The 21,696-nt window shown below is 40.5% G+C and overlaps 2 pseudogenes across 1 annotated transcript; one reads left to right on the top strand and one right to left on the bottom strand.

Moving 5' to 3' along the window:
- The first annotated feature begins 2,490 nt into the window (after positions 1 to 2,490).
- On the top strand, positions 2,491 to 3,019 carry LOC104667830 (annotated as a pseudogene). The gene has a single exon (XR_004060314.1). The product of XR_004060314.1 is annotated as a 60S ribosomal protein L23a pseudogene (transcript).
- A 3,682-nt stretch (positions 3,020 to 6,701) lies between these two features.
- LOC104667829 lies at positions 6,702 to 17,354 on the bottom strand (annotated as a pseudogene).
- Between the last annotated feature and the right edge of the window lie 4,342 nt (positions 17,355 to 21,696).

A 21,696-nucleotide genomic window follows, 5' to 3' on the forward strand; every position in this document is an offset into this window, starting at 1 on the left:
GGATTTCACCATCTTGGCCAGGCTGTTCTCAAACTCCTGACCTCGTGATCCACCTGTCTCAGCCTCCCAAAGTGCTGGGATTACAGGTGTGAGCCACTGCGTCCAGCCTATTTTATTTTTATTTTATTTTATTGAGACAGAGTCACACTATTCTACTTGGGTTACAATTTAATTCCTGGACTCAAGCCAGGACTCAATTTAATTCCTGCCTCAGCCTCCCAAATAGCTGGGACTACAGGAGCACATCACTGCACCCAGCTTGCAACTGCCTTTGACTCTGTGCTGCCAAACATCTGGTGGCAGACCCAGGGCCACTGTTTGCCAACAGGGTCAGCAGTTGGGAGGGAGAACTGGACACTGAAAAGAACTGGACATAGGGCAGAGAAGTGAGGACAAACTGGAATCCACTGGCCTCTCTATAGTGTGTTTCCACATCTAAGCAGACTACCTCTGCTTAGATTCTTCTTTCCAAATATTGCACAAATTCCTCTTTAGGCCATCTTCAGCCAAGAACTATACATAGAAAAAGATTCTGAGAAACATAATTCTAGCTTAACTAAGTTAATACAGTACAAACCACAGTCTACTCATTATCGATTTAGCATTCACTTACACACTTTTTTTTTTTTTTTTTTTTTTGAGATGGAGTCTTACTCTGTTGCCCAGGCTACAGTACAGTGGCACGATCTCGGCTCACTGCAACCTCCACATCCCAGGTTCAAGTGTTTCTCCTGCCTCAGACTCCCAAGTAGCTGAGATCACAGGCACAGGCCACCACACCTGGCTAATTGTTGTATTTTTAGTAGAGATAGGTTTCACCATGTTGGCCAGGCTGGTCTTGAACTCCTGACCCCAGGTGATCCACCAGCCTTGGCCTCCCAAAGTGCTGGGATTACAAGTGTGAGGCACTGTACCCAACCTTATTTACACTTTAACTATACTTAAAACCTCCAAATAAAAACAATAACGGAGTGATGCTGACAAACTATCCCTCCATAGCAATAGTAATTTAACAGGCATCCACAGACAAAAGTGCCTTTGTTAAGCTTTGGGATCCAGGTAGGAGTTTGTGAAATGCTGATGCAGCCCAAGACCAAGAGGGTCTTTTCTTTTTTTTCTTTGAGACAGAGTCTTGCCCTGCCACCCAGGCTGGAGTGCAGTGGCATGATCACAGCTCACTGCAGCCTCAAACTCCTGGGTTCAAGCAATCCTCCTATCTCAGCCTCTTAAGTAGCTAGGCTACGATGTGTTCCACCATGCCCAGCTAATGTTTTCATTTTTTTGTAGAGACAGGGTCTCCCTTTGTTTCTAGGCTGGTCTTGAAACTGGGCTCAAGCAAGCCTCCCAAAGTACTGAGATTACAGGTATGAGCAACTGCACCTGGCCTAAAGAGGGCCTTTTGAGAGGGCAGAAATGCCCTTGTTGGCCCATCTGGAAATGACTCATTTTCCCTATTGACTCAGCTCTGAGTCATGTTTGGCCCTAATCCTGCTACTAGACCCATTAACCTAGGGACCTGGGAGGAGTCACACCCATTTATGCTTCAAGGTGACAGACCTGCTGACCTCAGTCCCCACCATGTACTCACAAATGGCTCTGAAACTTGACTGTAGCCCCTCTCAGCAATGGTCAGAAATCAGAAGTGGCATAGGGTCCCAGAAGGAGACATACCCACCTGAGTCCCCAGGGCCACTTTGCCAACCTCACTTCCACAGCAGACTCTGAAATAGTTGTGACACTTGGCTCCAGCACCTCCCAATAATGGTCAGAGATTGGTACTGCTTATGACACAGGAACCCAGAGAGAGATGTGCCTGTCTGAGTCTGTGGAAAAGGCTTGCTGACCTGTCTGGCTGTGGACACTGAAATACCCCTGTGACTTCATTCTGTTCTCTCTCAGCCATGGACCAGGATAGTATTGCCTGCCAAGAGACCTAGTAAGTGACCCAGCAGGAAGTTTCCCAGGGATACAGAGGAAGCTATACACAGTTGTATACCTAGCATTAGGCCCACTGTCTGTAGACCTGAAGTGGATCTTCATCCCAGCACAAGCCCTGTGGAATAAGGTCTTAGACACATTCTAATCTCCTCAGGGACCAGAAAGGATCCATACCCACTAGAGCTCCTGGTAACAGGCCTGCCATCTGCAGACCTCACTGCAGACACAGAAGCAACCATGCAATCCAGCTCCAACCCCATTTGACCATGATCCCAGAGGCAATCTTATTAATTTGAGAGCCTAATAGGAGAAGTTCTTAACCTACTGAAACCAATCTATAAAGACTAGAAGTGGTGCTTTTGCCTTCAAATGCAGATGCCAAAGCAAACTATATGGATAATGAAGAATCAGGCACACATAACACCACCAAAGGAAACTAATAAAGCTCCAGCAACTGAACTGAAATGAATGAAGATCTACAAATTGCCTGAAAGAGAATTCAAAATAATTAAATGAGCATAATGAGATGTAAGAAAATTCAATTATCCTTTTCACAAGATGGCGCCGAAAGCAAAGAAGGAAGCTCCTGCCCCTCCTAAAGCCGAAGCCAAAGCGAAGGCTTTAAAGGCCAAGAAAGCAGTGTTGAAAGGTGTCCACAGCCACAAAAAAAAGAAGATCCGCATGTCACCCACCTTCCAGCAGCCCAAGACACTGCGACTCCGGAGGCAGCCCAAATATCCTCGGAAGAGCGCCCCCAGGAGAAACAAGCTTGACCACTATGCTATCATCAAGTTTCCGCTGACCACTGAGTCTGCCATGAAGAAGATAGAAGACAACAACACACTTGTGTTCATTGTGGATGTTAAAGCCAACAAGCACCAGATTAAACAGGCTGTGAAGAAGCTCTATGACATTGATGTGGCCAAGGTCAACACCCTGATTCGGCCTGATGGAAAGAAAAAGACATATGTTCGACTAGCTCCTGATTACGACGCTTTGGATGTTGCCAACAAAATTGGGATCATCTAAACTGAGTCCAGCTGCCTAATTCTAAATATATATATATATATGTTTTCAACATTAAAAAAAAAAAAGAAAATTCGATTATACAACTAAATAAAATTAGGAAAACACTGCATGAACAAAATGAGACTTTAATAAAGAAATAGTAACCATGAAAAAGGAACCTAACAATTCCAGGAGCCGAAGGATACAATAAAGAAAAGTGTAATAGAGAGCTTCAACAGCAGACTCAAACATGCAGAATAAGCAGTTAGAAAACTCAAAGACAGGACATTCAATATTAACCAATTAGAGGAACAACAACAACAAAAGGAATGAAGAAAGCATCGGGAACCTTGGGGACACCCTCAAGTGTATGAATGCACAGATTTTGAGAATCCAAGAAGGAGAAAGAGGCCTGTCTGAAACTCCCCAAATCTTGGGAAGGAGATGAACATCTGGATTCATGAAGCTCAAAGAAACCCAAGAAAGATAAACCCAAAGAAGAATACGCTGAGGAATAGTACAGTCAAATTGTCAAGAATTACAGAGAATTTTGAAACTAGCAAAAGAAAATAAACTTATACAAGGGAAACTCCATAAGGCTAACAGACTTCTCAGCATAGACTTGCAAGCCAGGAGGGAGGGGATTGATACATTCAAGGTGCTGAAAGAAACAACTTCTGGCCATGAATACTATAACCAGCAAAGCTTTCCTTCCGAAATAAAGGAAACATAAAACTTTCCTAGACAAAGAAAAGCTGAGGGAATTTATCACCACTAGACCAGCCTTAGAAGAATTGCTAAATGGAGTTATTTGAGTTAAAACAAAGGATGCTTGTTAACAAAATGCAAATATATGGGCTGGGCACTCATACCTGTAATCCCAGCTCTTTGTGAGGCCAAGGCGGGTGAACCACCTGAAGTCGGGAGTTTGAGACCAGCCTGGCCAACATGGTGAAATGCAGTCCTTCTAAAAATACAAAAATTAGCTAGGCATGGAAGTGCGCCTGTAATCCCGGCTACTTGGGAGGCTGAGGCAGGAAAATCATTTGAACCTGGGAGGCAGAAGTTGCAGTGAGCCGAGATCACACTACTGTATTCCAGCCTCAGCAACAGAGCAAAACTCCATCAAAAAAAGAAAGAAAGAAAGAAAGAAAGAAAGAAAGAAAGAAAGAAAGAAAGAAAGAAAGAAAGAAAGAAAGAAAGAAAGAAAGAAAGAAAGAAAGAAAGAAAGAAAGAAAGAGAGACATATGAAAGAAAAAAACTCAATAGTAAATATATAGTCAAGTTCAGAATACTCTAGTACTATAACGGTGGTATGTAAATCATTTTTAGCTATACTATAAAAGTTAAAAGACAGAAGTATTTAAAAAACTATAGCTAAAATAATTTGTTACCAAATACACAATTTTAAAAGATGTAGTCTGGGTATGGTGGCTCACATCTGTAATCCTAGCACTTTTGGAGGCCAAGGTAGGAGGATTGCTTGAGGCCAGCATTTGAGACTAGTCTGGGCAACACAGTGAGACCCTGTATCTACAAAAAAAAAAATTCAAAAACAAAAAAAGATGTAAATTGTGACACTGTTCTGCAGTGGCAGGCATATGCAAACCTACCCCAAATTCCAAAGAAGCTGAGAGGCTGAAGAAAGAGACTGGCATATCCAGTGTCTCAGAGAGAAACATTTAATAGACTCTTACAAGCAGAAGCCATGTCCCAGCAGCCACAGATGAGATGGTGGATCTCCACACCATTACTCTCCAGACCCAGGGCTTATATACCACAGGGAAGGAATGTGTAGGACAATTGAAGTAAACCCCTCAGGGAAAGGTAAGAATGCTATGTGAATCTGCCTAAGGGCAAAATTTATGATCAAGGTTGTTTTGACTTAAGGCCAGGATTTACAGTAGTTAAGGTAGAGCTCTTAGAGGCATTCCTCTGATTAACAAGGCTTAATCAGAAGACAGCATGGCAGATTAGCATCCAGGATGAAGTTGCTTTAACCTCTACAAATATCATAAACAAAATTTGAGAGGAAGGAGTAAAAGTGTACAGTTTTAAAGATGTGATCAAAGTTAAGTTGTTTTTAGCTCAAAATAACTTGTTATAACTATAAGATATATGTAAGCCTCACAGTACTCACAAAGAAACACCTATACAAATACACAAAAGATAAAGAGAAAGGAATCAAAGCATATCACTATTGAAAATCGTCAAGTGACAAAGGAAAACAGCAAAAGAAAAAGAAGAAAGCAGAAGATCGATGAAGTAATCAGAAACACCAGGCACGGTAGCTCACAACTGTAATCCCGTCACTTTGGGAGGTAAAGGTGGGTGAATTGCTTAAGCTCAGGAGTTTGAGACCCGCCTGGGCAACATGGCAAACCTTATCTCTACAAAATATTTAAAAATTAGCCAGGCATAGTGGCACACACCTGGAGTCCCAGATACTCAGGGGCTGAGGCAGGAGGATCACTTGAGCCCAGGAGGTCAAGGCTCCAGTGAGCCAAGGTCATGCCACTGCACTCCAGCCTGGGCAACAGAGCAAGAACCTGTCTCAAAAAAGAAAGAAAAGAAAACCAAAGTAACCAGAAAACAACTAATAAAACAGCAGTAGCAGGTCCTTATCTATCAATAATTACCTTGAATATAAATGGATTAAATTCTACAGAGTGGCTGAATGAATTTAAAAGAAACACAAGATTCAACTATATGCTACATACAAGAAAATCACTTTGGCTTTAAGGACACCCATAGACTGAAAGTGAAAAGATGGAAAAAAATTTTCTATGAAAATGGAAACTAAAGAGAAAAGGGGTAGCTATACTAAAATCTGACAAAATAGACTTTGAGTCAAAAAACTGTAAAAAGAGACAAAGAAGGATATTATATAATGATAAAAAGGATTCAATTCAGTGAGAGTATATAACAATTATAAATATCTATGCACCCAGTACTGGAGCACCCAAGTATATAAAGCAAACGTTAATAGAATTAAAGGAAGAGATAGACTTCAGTATAATAACAGTACGTGACTTCAGTACCCCACTCTCAGTAATGAACAGACCATCCAGACAGAAAATCAACAAAGTTAAACTACACGCTAGACCAAATAGACCTAACTGACAGTTACAGACCATTTCACCCAACTGCTGCAAAATACACATTCTCTTCATCAGCACATTGAACATTGAATATGTTTGGCCACAAAACAAGTCTTAACGTCTTTTTTTATTTTTTTATTTTTTTTATTTTTTTTTATCGAAGGTCCCTTACTGGCCCTGCTTCCATGACTAGCAATGACCAGGGGAAAAGTGAGAGAAACCAGCCAGCACAGGGAGGGGTCATCTCCACAACATTCTATTTATGCATAGAACTAAACAGACAAGCACAGAGTCACTATTGCGGTTAGGAGTTGGCAGCACGGAAATGGGGAGGAACAGGTAGGGAGTGGGGATGTTGTTAAAAAAAAATACAGGTCACTCCACAACTGGAGTTCCTGGGGAAGACCTGGTCTGCTTCAACCAAAGAGGAATCAGAAGATCAAAAGCAGTTTGGGAAGGCCAGAACCGTCAGGGATGGAAGGAGGAGGGAAATCCAGGGGGTGTGTGATCTGTTTGGAAACTGGGGTGAAGGGATTGCCCTCCCTCTGCTGGGATCCCCCCAGCCCCTCCAGTCTGGCAGGAAGCGGGCAGCCTGCAACCCCCGAGGGGAAGTGTGGGGCTGCCAGATGCTCCAGGTAGGGGGCCAGAAGGGGCTCACAAAGGCTTGCCCTCCAGGGATGTGACGGCACTGCCCCCCAGCTTCTGTGGCAGGGGGCAGCGGTCCTTGACCTCCTCTTAGCAGTTTGCTTATAATTCATGCTTGATCCTGTCAGCTTCTTCTTGATGACGTCCTTGGAGCTAGGATAGATTATTTTGCTCTTAAGGGGCACAGACTCAGGGGCCCAGAAGATAAACACCAGGTCCTCCTCCTTGCTCTCCTTGGTCTTGTAGGTTGCACATAGAGGGCGTAGCGGCTGTCCTTATCTGGCAGCATCCTGACAAAGGTGGCGTAGGGGTTGTCGACAGTCTGGCCCACATCGCCCACCAGGATCTCCTTGCCCTTCTCCAGGATGATGTTCTTCTTGTCCTCACTCAGGCAGAAGAACACCGCCTTCTTGTGCTTCTTCACCTCCTCTGGTGTTGAAGACTTACGCACTTTCATGTCACTGAACACCCTGATGACACCATCAGAGACCAGCCACCACTGAGGCCATGTTTCCGGAAGTGAAAAGAAGAGGGCACGGAGAGCCTCAGAAGACACCACTGCTAGGACCCAACTGAACCAAGTCTTAACATCTTTAAGAAGATTTGAATCAAATCAAGTATATTTTCTGGACAAAATGGCATGAAACTAGAAATCAACAAACAGGAGTAAATTTGGAAAATTCACAACTATGTGTAAATTAAACAATGTGCTCCTGAACAACCAATGCGTCAAAGAAGAAATCAAAATGGAAATACAAAAATATCCTGAGAAGAGCTAAATAGAAACAAAATATCCCCAAAATTATGGGATTCAACAAAAGCAGTTCTAAGCGGGAAGATTATAGCAATAAACACCTACATTAAAATGGAAGAAAGATCTCAAATAAGCTAATGTTATACCTCAAGGAACTAGAAAAAGAACAAGCTAAGCCCAAAGTTAGTAGAAGAAATGAAATAAAGATCAGAGAAGAAATAAATCAATACTAGAAAAACAATAGAAAAGATTACCAAAACTAAAACTTGGAATTTTTGTATTATATTTATTAATACATAATTATTATACATATTTGGGGGTATTTTAGTATTTTGATACATGTATACAATGTGTAATGATTAAATTAAAATTATTGAGACATCCCTCACCTCAAACGTTTATCTTTTCTTTGTGCTGGGAACATTATACTTCTTCTCTTCTAGCTATTTTGAAATGCATAATACATTGTTGTTAACTATAGTCACTCTTCTCTACTAGCAAACATTTTAACTTATTCCTTCTATCTGACTGTATGTTAGTAACCATTAACCAACTTCTCTTCATCCCCCTTTCCACAATTCCGTTCCTACCCTCTGGTAACCACCATTCCAGTCTCTACCTCCGTTAGATCCACTTTTTAAGCTCTCACATATGACTGAGAACATAAAATGTTGTCTCTCTGTGCCTGGTTTATTTCACTTAACATAATGACTTCCAGTTCCATCCATGTTGCTGGAATGACAGGATTTTATTCTTTTTATGGCTGAATAATATTCCACTGTGTATATATACCACATTTTCTTATTTATTCATCCTTTGACACCTAGGTTGATTCCATATCTTGGCTATTGTGAATAGTGCTAGTGCTGCAATAAACACAGGAGTGCAGGTAGTCCTCAGCATACAGATGTCCCATCTTTTGGATATATCCCTAGCAGTGGAATTGTTGGATCATATGGTAGTTCTGTCTTTAAGTTTTGGAGGAACCACCATCCTCTTTTTCATAGTGCTTGTACTACTTTACATTCGTACTACAGTCTACAATAGTTCTCCTTTCTCTGCATTTTCACCAGCATGTGTTATTTTTTGTCTTTTTTATAATAGCCATTCTAACTGTGGTGAGATAATATCTCATTGTGGTTGTGATTAGCATTTTCCTGATGATAAGTGATACTGAGCATTTTTAAATATACCTGTTGGCCATTTGTATGTTTTGAGAAATATCTTTTCAGGTCTTTGGCTCATTTTTTAATCCCTTTTTTCTTTTACTGTTGAGTTGTTTGGGTTTCTTACATATTCTGGTTATTAATCCCTTGTTGGATTGATAGCTTACAATGTTTTTTCACATTTTGTAGGTTGTCTTTTCACTTTTGATTGTTTCATTTACTGCAACAGAACCTTTTTAGCTTAATGTAATCCCATTTGCCTATTTGTGCTTTTGTTGCCTGTGCTTTTGAGGTCTTACCCAAAAAAAATCTTTGCTTAGACCAGTGTCCTAGAATGTTTCTCCAATGTTTTTGCCTATTAGTTTCATAGTTTTAAGTCTTCCCTTTAAGCCTTTAATCCAAGAGTCCCAACCCCCAGGCCGTGAACCAGTACCGGTCAATGCAATCTCTATCAAAATCTCAATATCGCTTTTCACAAAAAAAGAAAAAAAAAAACAAAATTAATATGGAATCACAAAAGACCCCTAATAACCAAGGCAATCCTTTTTCTTTCTTTCTTTCTTTTTTTAAATAGGGTCTCGCTCTGTCACCCAGGCTGGAGTGCAGTGGCACGATCCCAGCTCACTACAACCTTCACCTCCCTGGCTCAAATGATCCTCCTGCCTCAATTTACAGAGAAGCTGGGCCCACAGGCATGTACCAGCAGACTGGCTAATTTTTGTATTTTTAGTAGAGATGGGGTTTCTCCATGTTGCCCAGGTTGTCTCAAACTCCTGAGCCCAAGTGATCTACCCACCTTGGCCTCCTGATGTGCTGGGATTACAAGTGTGTACCACTGCGCCTGGTCAACCAAGACAGTCTTTAGCAAAATGAACAAAGCTGGATGCATTACCTTGCCTTACCTCAAAATCTACCATCAAACTATAACAATCCAAAAAAAATGGTACTGGCATAAAAACAGACACATAAACAAATGGAAGAGAATAGAGAGAGCTAATAAATAAACCCAGGCATATATGGTCAACTAGTTTTCAACAAGGGCACTAAGAAGACACCGTGGGGGAATGGATAGTTTCTTTAATAAATGATGTTGGGAAAACTAGATATCCACACGCAAAAGAATAAAACTGAATCTTTATCTTACATCATATATAAAAATCAACTTAAAATGTATTAAAGATGTAAACATTAGACCTAAAATTGTAAAACTCCTAAAAGAAAACATAGAGGGAAAACTCCTTGGCATTGTTCTCAGCAATGATTTTGTGGCTAGGTCACCATAGGCACAAGCAGCAAAAGCAAAAGTAAACAAATGGGACTACAACAAACTTAAAAGCTTTTACACAGCAAGGGAAATAATCAGCCAAATTAAAAGGCAGCCTGTGGATTGGGAGAAAATATTTGCAAACCATATATCAGATAAGAGGTTAATATCCAAAATATATAAGGAACTTACACAGTTCAATCGCCAAGAATAAAAAAAGAATAATATTTAAAAATGGGTAAAGGACTGGAATAGACTTTCTTCAAAGGAGGCATAAAATGGCCAACGGGTATAAGAAAAGGTGCTCAACATCACTAATCATCAAGGAAATGCAAATTAAAACCACAGTGAAATATCATCGTATGCTTGTTAGGATGACTTTTATCAAAAAGACAAAAGGTAAGTGTTGGCTGAGGTACAGGGAAAGGGGAAACCTTGTATGCTATTAGTGGGAATGCAGATTGGTGCAGCCAGGGTGAAAAACAGTATGGAGACTCCTTTAAAAACTGAAAATAGAACTATTATGTGATCCAGCGATGCCTCTTCTGGGTATATACCCAAAGGAAATGAAATCACCCCTAGTAAAAATATCTGCACCCCCATGTTCATTACAAACATTATTTATAATAACCAATATATGGAAACAGCCAAAGTGCCCATTGACAAATGAAAGGGTAAAAAAATGAAACTGGACATATTACAACTGCTACCACAGAAATGCAAAAGATTATCCGAGTCTACTATGAACACCTTTATGTGCACAAACTAGAAAATCTAGAGAAGACGGATGTGTTCCTTGAAATATACAACCCTCCTAGATTAAATGAGGAAGAAATAGAAACCCTGAACAGACCAATAACAAGCAGCAAGATTGAATCAGTAGTTTTTTTAAAATATTGCCTGCCAGCTGCAGTGCCTCACATCTGTAATCACAGCACTTTGGGAGGCTGAGGCAGGCGGATCACAAAGTCAGGAGTTCAAGACCAGCCCAGCCAACATAGTGAAACCCTGTCTCACTAAAAATACAAAAAAATTAGCCAGGCATAGTGGCAGGTACCTGTAATCCCAGCTACTTGGGAGGCTGAGGCAGGAGAATTGCTTGAACCCAGGAGGCAGAGGTTGCAATGAGCCGAGATCACACTACTGCACTCCAGTTCAGGTGACAGTGTGGACTCTGTCTCAAAAACAAAAAAAAAAAAAATTGCCTACAACAAAAAAAATGTTCAGGACCAAATGGATGCACAGCTGAATTCTATCAGATATTCAAAGAAGAATTGATACCAATCCCACAAAAACTATTCCAAAGGATAAAGAGGAAAACCTCCCTAAATCATCCTATGAAGCCGGTATCACCCTAATACCAAAACCAGGAAAGGACATGACAAAATAAGAAAACTACAGACCAATATCCCTGATGAACATAGATGCAGAAAATCAGCAACAAAATACTAGCTAACAGAATCCAACAGCATATCAAAAAGATAATACATCATGATCAAGTGGGTTTTACACCAGTGATGCAGGGATTGTTCACTATATGCAAATCAATAAATGTGATATATCACATAAACATAATTAAAAACACAAATCATATGATCATCTCAATAGATGCAGAAAAAACATTCGATAAAATCCAACATCCTTTCATGATAAAAACCCTCAAAAAATTGGCATAGGGCAGGGCGCAGTGCCTCAGCCTATAATCCCAGCACTTTGGGAAGCTGAGGCAGGCAGATCACAAGGTCAAGAGATCAGGACCATCCTGGTCAACATGGTGAAATCCCATCTCTACTAAAAATACAAAAAATTAGCTGGGCGTGGTGGTGTGTGCCTGTAGTCCTATTCACTCAGGAGGCTAAGGCAGGAGGATCACTTGAACCCAGGAGGCAGAGGTTGCAGTGAGCCGAGATCACGCCACTGCACTCCAGCCTGATGACAGTGAGACTCTGTCAAAAATATACATATATATTGGCATAGAAGGGACATACCTCAAAGTAATAAAAGCCGTCTATGACAGACCCACAGCCAACATCATACTGAATGGGGAAAAGTTAAAAGTATTCCCCTGAGAACTGGAACACAACAAGGACGCCCACTTTCACCACTTCCATTCAAGATAGTACTAGAAGTCCTAGCCAGAGCAATCAGACAATAGAAAGAAATAAAGGGATTCCAAATTGGAAAAGAGGAAGTCAAACTGTCACTATCTGCCAATGATATGATTGTATACCTAGATAACCTGGGTAGGGCATAGTGGCTCATGCCCGTAACCCCAGCACTTTGGGAGGCTGAGGCGGGTGGATCACCTGAGGTCAGGAGGTCTACAAGCCTGGCCAACATGGTGAAACCCCATCTCTACTGAAAATACAAAAACTTAGTCAGGCATTGTGGCATGCACCTGTAGTCCCAGCTACTTGGGAGACTGAGGCAGGAGGACAGCTTGAACCTGGGAGGCAAAGGTTGCAGTGAGCCAAGATCATGCCACTGCACTCCAGCCTGGGCAACAGAGTAAGACTCCATCTCCTAAAAACAAAACAAAACAACAAAACAAAACCAAAACAACCCTGAAGACTCATCCAAAAAGCTCCTAGACCCAAGAAATGAAGTCAGTAAAGTCTCAGGATTCAAAATCAATGTACAGGCCAGGTGCGGTGGCTCATGCCTGTAATCCCAGCACTTTGGGAGGTTGAGGCAGGCGGGTCACTTGCAGTCAGAAGTTCGAGACCAGTGGGCCAACATGGTAAAACCCCATCTCTACTAAAAATACAACAAAAGTAGCCAGGTGTGGTGGCAGACACTTGTAATCCCAGCTACTTGGGAGACTGAGACAAGAGAATTGCTTGAACCCAGGAGGCAGAGGTTGCAGTGAGCAACAGGGTGAGACCCTGTCTCAAAAAAACAAATCAATGTACACAAATCAGTAACACTGCTATACACAAACAGCAACCAAGCTGAGAATCAGATCAAGAACTCAATCCCTTTTAAAACAGCTGAAAAAAAAATTAAAATACTTAGGAATATACTTAACCAAAGAGGTGAAAGATCTCTATAAAGAAAACTACAAAACACTGCTGAAAGAAACCATAGATTACACAAACAAATGGAAATACACCCCATGCTCATGGATGGATAGAATCAATATCGTGAAAATGACCATATGGCCCAAAGCAATCTACAGATTCAATGCAATTTTCATCAGAATACCATCATCATTCTTCACAGAACTAGAAAAAACAATCCTAAAATTCATATGGAACCAGGCTGGGCACAGTGGCTCATGCCTGTAATCCTAGCACTTTGTGAAGCCAAGGTGGGCGGATCACTTGACATCAGGAGTTTGAGACCAGCCTGGACAACTTGGTAAAATCCTGTCTCTACTAAAAATACAAAAATTAGCCAGGTATGGTGGTGTAAGCCTGTAGTCCCAAATACTTGGGAGGATCAGGTGGGAGAATCACTTGAATCCGGGAGGCAGAGGTTGCAGTGAGCCAAGACTGAGACACTGCATTCCACCCTGGGTGACAGAGCAAGACTCTGTCTCAAAAAAAGGAAAGACAGAAAAAAAATTCCCATGGAAACAAAAAAGAGCCCACACAGCCAAAGCAAAACTAAGCAAAAAGAACAAATCTGGAAGCATTCATTACGTCACCCAGCTTCAAATTATACTACAAGGCTATAGTTAACAAAACAGCATGGTACTGGTATAAAAATAGGCATGTAGACCAGTGGAACAGAATTGAGAACCCCAGAAATAAAGCCAAATATGTACAGCCAACTTATCTTTGACAAAACATACAAAAACATAAAATGGGGAAAGGACACCCTATTCAATAAATGGTGCTGGGAATACTGGCAAGCCACACACAGAAGAATGAAACTGAATACATAAGTATATAATATGTATATTATATAGGAATATTAGGTATATTATGTAAGGAATATTATTCAGCTTTTAAAAAGGAGGAGAGCCTACCATTTACCACAACATGGATGGATTTGGAGGACACTATGCCAAGTGAAATAAGGCAGTTACAGAAAGAAAAATACTACATGATCTCACTTATATATGGAATATTAAACAAACAAATACATACAAACAAAGAGTAGAATGGCGGTTACCAGTGGCAGGGGTGGGTCATGGGAAGACATATATCAAAGGGTACAAAGTTGCAGTTATGTGTGATGAATAAGTCTACAGATCTAATGTACAACATGAGGACTATAGTTAATAATATTGTATACTGGTAATTTGCCAAAAGAGTAGATTTTAAGTACTCTTACCATAACAAGAAAAAAAAAGGAGAAAAGGTAAATGTATGAGATAATGAGTATATTAATTTGTTTGACTGTGGTAATCCCTTCACTATGTATATGTAGATCAAGATAAGTACAGCAAAACATCATGTTGTACATTCTAAAAATATACAATAAAAAATAGCAAAATCATGCTTTTATCATATATGATACAGTACCTTTTTTTTGTTTTGTTTTGGATCTCACTCTGTTGCCCAGGCTGGGGTGCAGTGGCACTATCTCAGCTCACTGCAACCTCTTCCTCCTGGGTTCGAGTGATTCTCCTGCCTCAGCCTCCCGAGTAGCTGGGATTACAGGCATGGGCCACTATGCCTGGCTAATTTTTGTATTTTTAGTAGAGATGAGGTTTCACCATGTTGGCCAGGCTGGTCTCAAACTCCTGACCTCAGGTGATCTGCCCGCCTTGGCCTCCCAAAGTACTGGAATTATAGGTGTGAGCCACCATGCCTGGCCTCAGAACCTCTTTTATAACAAAAAAAAAGTATCAACTCTCTTGCTAAAAGAGGATACAAAGTCCCTTTATCTGTCTTTGGGTGATGTTTGTTTCTCACCTAGTGAGTCACAGATCTCTGCATTCTGTTAACCTAAATAATGAGATGTTTGGTTAACCAGTATTAACAGATGTTAGATAGTAGGGAAATGACATAGGAGAAGAAAAGAAAAAGAATTGGTTAACATATATACAAATACATTTACTTCAAAGTAAGACTGAAATACCTATAACTGCTGCCATCATTATTTCTGTAACTGGTCACATAGCTGAGACAGAAAGCAAAAAGTTCACTACTGGATTATTAGGAGTCACAGTAAGAGGAGTCACCCTTGTGTCTTGGGCCTGAGAATGCTGGCCATGAGACAGTCAGCACTGTATCTTGGTAGCTGAGCATGTACCACATCCTGGAGGACATTTCCTGGCCCCTGCAAAGTATTGCCAGCTAGCCGGCACTATAACTGAGTCTTCAAAACTCCTTTTACTATTGTATTAGGCTATTGCTTCAGGGCAATGGGAAACAAGTGAAACCTGTGAGCATTAACCCACTGACACACCTCATTTGATGTAAAGTAAAATTATTTTCTGGTCAGAAGCAATCCTTTCAAAATACCATGATGGTGAATGAAGGGCTCTGAAGTCCATGGAATGTGGTCTTGGAAGGCAAATCCATTTCCAAAGTATGGGTATATCCCAGTGAGAATAAAGATGCCTTTGCATGGTGGAAGCAGTCCAATATAATCAACCTGGCCGCAGGTGGCTGACTCAACTCCCCCACCCCCTCCACATCCTCAGGAAGTGGAGAACCAGTGTTGGTGTCCGCTGTTGGCAGGTTGGGCACTCAGAAGTGGCCACAGTCATATCAGTTTTAGAGAGTGGAGGTTCACATTGCTAACCCATGAGTAATCGCCATCCCTTCCACCATGGCCATGTAGTTCAGGAGTCTATTGAACAAGGACAAGGGTAACTGTTGAAAGAACGTAACTGACTTCATGGACTGGATCATCTTATCTACCTGACTATTAACATCTTCTGATGTTCCGCATTGAGGAACTTCTAAATGGGGCTCAAATTTATCTTCACATTCTGTACCTAATCAGAGAAATTTATCTACATACATCTTCCTCAGATTCCTCGTCACTGATTTTCTTTTTTTATTTTATTTTATTGATTGATTGATTGATTGATTGAGATAGAGTCTGACCCTGTCACCCAGGCTGGAGTGCAATGGCACAATCTCAGCTCACTGCAACCTCCACCTTCCAGGTTCAAGCAATTCTCCTGCATCAGCCTTCCGAGTAGCTGGGATTACAGGCGCTCGCCACCATGCCCAGCTAACTTTCGTATTTTTAGTAGAGACAGGGTTTTGCCACACTGGTCAGGCTGGTCTCAAACTCCTGAACTCAGGTAATCTGCCTGCCTCGGCCTCCCAAAGTGCTGGGATTATAGGCATGAGCCACTGCGCCTGTCACTGATTTTCTAATAGTACTTTTTACAAGTCTCCAACCCTCAGCCAAACCATTAGCTATGCTAATCAGTAGAGATCTGTATCTCTGAATATTCATCCTTTCAGGCTATACCAAGTGCACTGCTCAAAGTTATGCCTACTGAGAAGATTTTCTTTCACCAATGCCCATCAGGGCCATACCTTAGCAGGGCTGTGGTGTCCCAGCTATGAACTTTCAGAAGATGCTGGCATATCATACAGAACCATCTGTAAACCAAGCTCAAGTATTTTCTTCTTCAGTCAGCTGGTGACAAGAAACTACTTGATGACATTGATATGTGTTGAGAAAGAGAAGGTCATATAATAGGACCAAGAGCCATGGATCTCTTAACCATTTCCTTGTGCAATTTGTTTGTGCCTTCAGAATATGCTCAAAGCCAATCATGTCCCAATTCCACTTATTGACTGAGTGCATATCTGCCTGCCTAACTTTATGTCTTGATGGATCAGACAACATTCACTTCATGGTAAACAGCTCAACTCATGTAGCAACTAGGTGACCATGGTCATATGTTAAGTTTCTAGTAGTTTAATAGCAAGCCATAAGGATAACAATTATTGGCAGAAGAGAACATAGCTTCGCTTCAAATTCTATAGGCTCTGATTAACCTATAGTGGTCTGCAAAAGTCTCCATTATAGCATCCCTATTTGCTATAGACATTTCAAGTAGCATGGATATGCTGGGTCATATGGCCCACGTGGCAGAACTACTGACACGGCAGCCTGGACCTGTTGCAAAGTGTTCTATTCTTCTGGGCCCCACACACAACTAGAAGAACTCTTTCAGGTTACTCAGTAAATGAGTCAGAGTAGCACACTTAAAAAGGTATATGTTACCTCTCATATCCAAAAAAACCCACTATACATTGCACCTCTTGGTGCCTAAAGAGGTATATGTTGTCCCTAATATCCAAAGCAGCCCACTGAACATTGTGCCTCTTGGTGGTTGGAGGAGTCAGATGCAGCAACTGGTCTTTCACCTTGGAAGGGATATCTGAACTGAGAAACAGTCCCTTGAATTTTGTGGTATTTATTTCCACCCTTTGGCACACATTATATTATTGACTTGTTTAGAGTAGCTAGTAATTCTTGCTCACCAGGTTCAGTCAGGATGATCTCAAAAATATGCTATGGTATCCTGTGCAGTAGAGAGGATCCAGGCCCATTTGGACTAGATTATAACATAACGGAGGGTTAGAGGGGTAATACAGTCCTGAGGTAGAACAGTGAAGGTGCAGTGCTGATCCTTCCGGGTGAAATAAAACTACTTCTTCTAGTCTATAATAACAGGAAGAGAGAGAAAAGCAACAATCCACTTTCATTTTCTAAGATCTATTTTCTGCACAAGAGTAGGCAAGTTGAAAGAAGATGTGGCAAAAATCACCACCTCTGCATCCTTTAAGCAATATTAACCGCTACAATCTATGTGGTATTGCTTTTGGTTTACTATTGTGAAAGGGAAAACTATTCTAGTGGCTTCCATTTGGCATTTGCTACCACAATAACCCTCATTCCATGGGTCAGAGAACCTGTGTGGATATTTTACCATTTGCTAAGTATGTTTATCTCAAATATGCATTCTGGAACTGGAGTAATAACCATGGGCCCACCGAGATGAACCCAAACCAAAACTCCATTAATAACCTGACCTCCATAAGCCTCTGTTTTGACTAGTAGACCACTGTGACATTTTAGGTCTCCAAGAATTATGTCAGTCCACAGCCTTTATCTATTAATCCAGAAGACAGATCTAGTTTTAATTTCCCTTAGCCTAATATACTGTTGCTGTCGTAAATGGCTGCAAAGCTTTTGTGGAGAGCCTAGGAGAAAGATTTACAGTGTAAATTTTCAACAGAGCAGCAGGGTCTTTCTTCAAAACCCATTCTTTATCCAAAGGGATCTGGGTCTGTGAACTGGCTCAAATCTGTGAAGCGGTTGAGGAGCCACAGTTCTGTATTGTGGTAGCTCAAGTCAGACATATTTGTCAGAGCTAGAGCTTTTCCTCTTATTCAAGTCAAGTAAGTCTTTAAAGATTAAAGTCTGTCTCCACTGTGGTAGGCAACAGCTGAAGCGTCTGCTTGGCTCTTTCAGTCCCCAGCTGTTGTTTTCTCCAGATCCCTTGGATTTTCACCCATGCATGTACCGTTCAAAAGTGAGCCAAGGATTTGAGGGGCATTTATATACAAATTTGGGGCTCTGACGTCCACATTTCCCTCCTTTCTAGGATGTTCTCCATTCCTTAATTTCCAGGCACTCTTGCAGTTTGAAATTCCTTTTCTAACTCCTCAGATCGATAAGACTCTGGCTTTCTGCTTTCAGATCTAGCCTCCAGGTACTACAGAAAGTCAGGAATATCCTAAGTGAGAAAGCCTATTAAACACATATCTTACGTGACATATTATTGTTTCCTGCTTTCAAATGCCAAATCTCCAGCTCCTGCTCTGTTTTAGTGACCCTCCAGTTTATAATTGTTGTCTGCAGGAGAATTTATTCAGCATAAGCAATTATGTCATTACCAGAATTTTCTACTTTGTTCAGTAGTTTTTCCATTATTTCTCAAGTATATTATTGAGGGCAACTGTCATATGTAATCAGCCTACTATCTTTTTTTTTTTTAGATGGAGTTTTGCTAGGCTGGAGTGCAGTGGCACAATCTCGGCTGACCGCAACCTTCTCCTCCCGGGTTCAAATGATTCTCCTGCCTCAGCCTCCCGAGTAGCTGGGATTACAGGCGTGCATCACCACGCCTGATCAGCCTACTATCTTAAAAGCAATGTTCCAGTTTTATAGTCTCTAAAGGCCTCCTACCATTGATCAAACCAGTATCTAAAAATTTTGCCCTTCTAGGTCCTAGCAAGCAAGGAGGGTGGTAAATTTATCTAATGGTTGGATTTCAGGCAAGAGAAAATCTATGATGCCTTGTTCTTATTTCAATACTGATTGGCCTCACAGCAGATGTGGAAACTAAGAAAGAGAATTGAAAAGAATGACCTATCACCATAATTTTATGATATGTCTTTAAGTTATAGTAGTTTACCTTAAAATGCTATTATAGTATATTTGCATATATTTCGTGTACAGTAATGCACCATATAATTTTTCAGTCAACAATGGACCACATATATGACCATGGTCCCATAAGATTACAATGGAGCTGAAAAATTCCTGTTGCCTAGTGATGTTGTACCCCTCATAACATAGCAGCACAACATATTACATTTTCTATGTTTAGATACATTTAGATACACCAATACTTACCATTGTGCTACAGTTTTGGAAAGTATGCAGTACATTAACAGGCCTTACAGTTTTGTAACTTAGGAGTTATAGGTTATATGCTATATAGCCTAGGTTATGTAGTAGGTTATATCATCTAGGTTCGTGTAAGTACACTCCATGATGTTTGCACAATGATGAAATCACCTAATGACACATTTCTCAAACCATATACCTGTTAAGCAATGCATGACTGTATCTAGTGCATATAGTATATTGTGTAAGTATCTTACAAGAGTACACATCATTCCCCCCCACCATTCTTTGCGCTTTGTTGTCATGCATTTTACTGTTACTTTTGTTTAAAACACCACACTACATGCTTATTGCATGTATTATTTTTACTTGAAATCGTAAATTATTTTTTAAAAGAATAAAAGCGAGGGCCAGGCACAGTGGCTCATGCCTGTAATCCCAGTACTTCAGGAGGCCAAGGCAGGCAGATCACTTGAGGCCAGGAGTTCGAGACCAGCCTGGCCAACATAGTGAAATCCTGTTTCTACTAAAAATACAAAAAAAAAAAAAAAAAAAAAGAGCCGGCTGTGTTGTTGCACGCCTGTAATCCTAGCTACTCAAGAGTCGGAGGCATGAGAATCGCTTGAATCTAAGAGGTAGAGGCTGCAGTGAGCCGAGATCACACCACTGCACTCCAGCCTTGGCAACAGAGTGAGACTGTGTTTCAAAAAGTAAATACATAAATAAACTTTTTTTTTTAAAGAATGAAAGTGAGGAAAAAGTATTTTCCACTTACCTGTATATTTATAATTTCCAGTGCACTGAACTTTTTCATGTAGATTCTACTTTCCATCTTGTATCATTTTCTTTCTGCTTGAAGAATTTTCTTTAACATGGTGCAGTTCTGCTGGTGAGGAATTCTCTTAGCTTTTGTTTGTCTGAAAATAATCTTTATTTTGCCTTCAATTTTGAAAGATATTTTCACTGTGATAGAATTTTAGTTGGTAGAGTTTTTCTATCAGTACATTAAAGATGTTGTTCCATTGAATTTTGCAGTTTCTGATAAGAAGCATACATTTATTCTTATCTTTGTTCCTGTACATAATATGGCTGCTCTTTTAAAAGTCTCTTTTTTTTTTACTGGTTTCTAGCATTTTGTTTATGATGTTCCTCCAAGCAGTTTTCTAATGTTTATTGTACTTGGATCTGTGAATATATAGTTTTCATCAAATTTAGAATACTTTGACTATAATTTCTTGAATTTTCCCCTACTATTTTCCCCCTTAAACTCCAATTACACATACATTAGACCAGTTTATTTTCACAAGTTACTGATGCTCTATTCATGTGTTCTTTTTTTTTCTTGAAATGTATCATTTTACAATGTTTCACACAGACAAATTCAAGTTTGAAGATACCCTAAATTAAAATACTATATATTTCTTTTTTTTTTTTTTTGAGATGGAGTCTTGCTCTGTCGCCCAGGCTGGAGTACAGTGGCGCGATCTCTGCTCACTGCAAGCTCCACCTCCTGGGTTCACGCCATTCTCCTGCCTCAGCCTCCCGAGTAGCTGGGACTACAGGCACACACCACCATGCCCGGCTAATTTTTTGTATTTTTAGTAGAGACGGGGTTTCACCATGTTAGCCAGGATGGTCTCCATTTCCTGACCTCGTGATCTGTCTGCCTCGGCCTCCCAGAGTGCTGGGATTACAGGTGTGAGCCAACGCACCCAGTCAAAATAGTATATATTTCTTCAAAATTCACTATGTATTAGAATATGTGGGAAAAAGCAATAACAAAAATAAGAAAAAAAAATTTTTAATCACAATGTACTATTGAAGTGTAAACAAGTTTTGCAAAGTACTGGTTATATAGGTTATAGAAAACACTTTCACAGGACCTGAAATCAGTTTAAGAAAAATGTCTGAGCCTTAAGCATTGAAGGCACTTGACTTTATACCAGCAACAGCACAATTACAAGAAATGCAGTGTCATAGATGATTCCACTTCTCTGAAGTACAAATGGGGTACATACACAGCAAGTAGAGTTCAGGAACCTTTATCTTTCAGCCACCCCATCTAAGAGCAGGATTTCGCCTGCCGATATAACCCAGATACACAGTCATATCCAGATACATACAATGAAGCCTCCAGAGCTTATCTGACATAGACAGAACTCACATAAGCACACAAACACAAACTGAAATCATAACAGTCTCTTGGACCACAGTGCAATCAAATTAGAATTTAAGATTAAGAAATTCACTCAGTTG

This window comes from Rhinopithecus roxellana, chromosome 12 (assembly GCF_007565055.1).
Source record: "Rhinopithecus roxellana isolate Shanxi Qingling chromosome 12, ASM756505v1, whole genome shotgun sequence".
In the NCBI taxonomy this organism is placed as follows: domain Eukaryota; kingdom Metazoa; phylum Chordata; class Mammalia; order Primates; family Cercopithecidae; genus Rhinopithecus; species Rhinopithecus roxellana.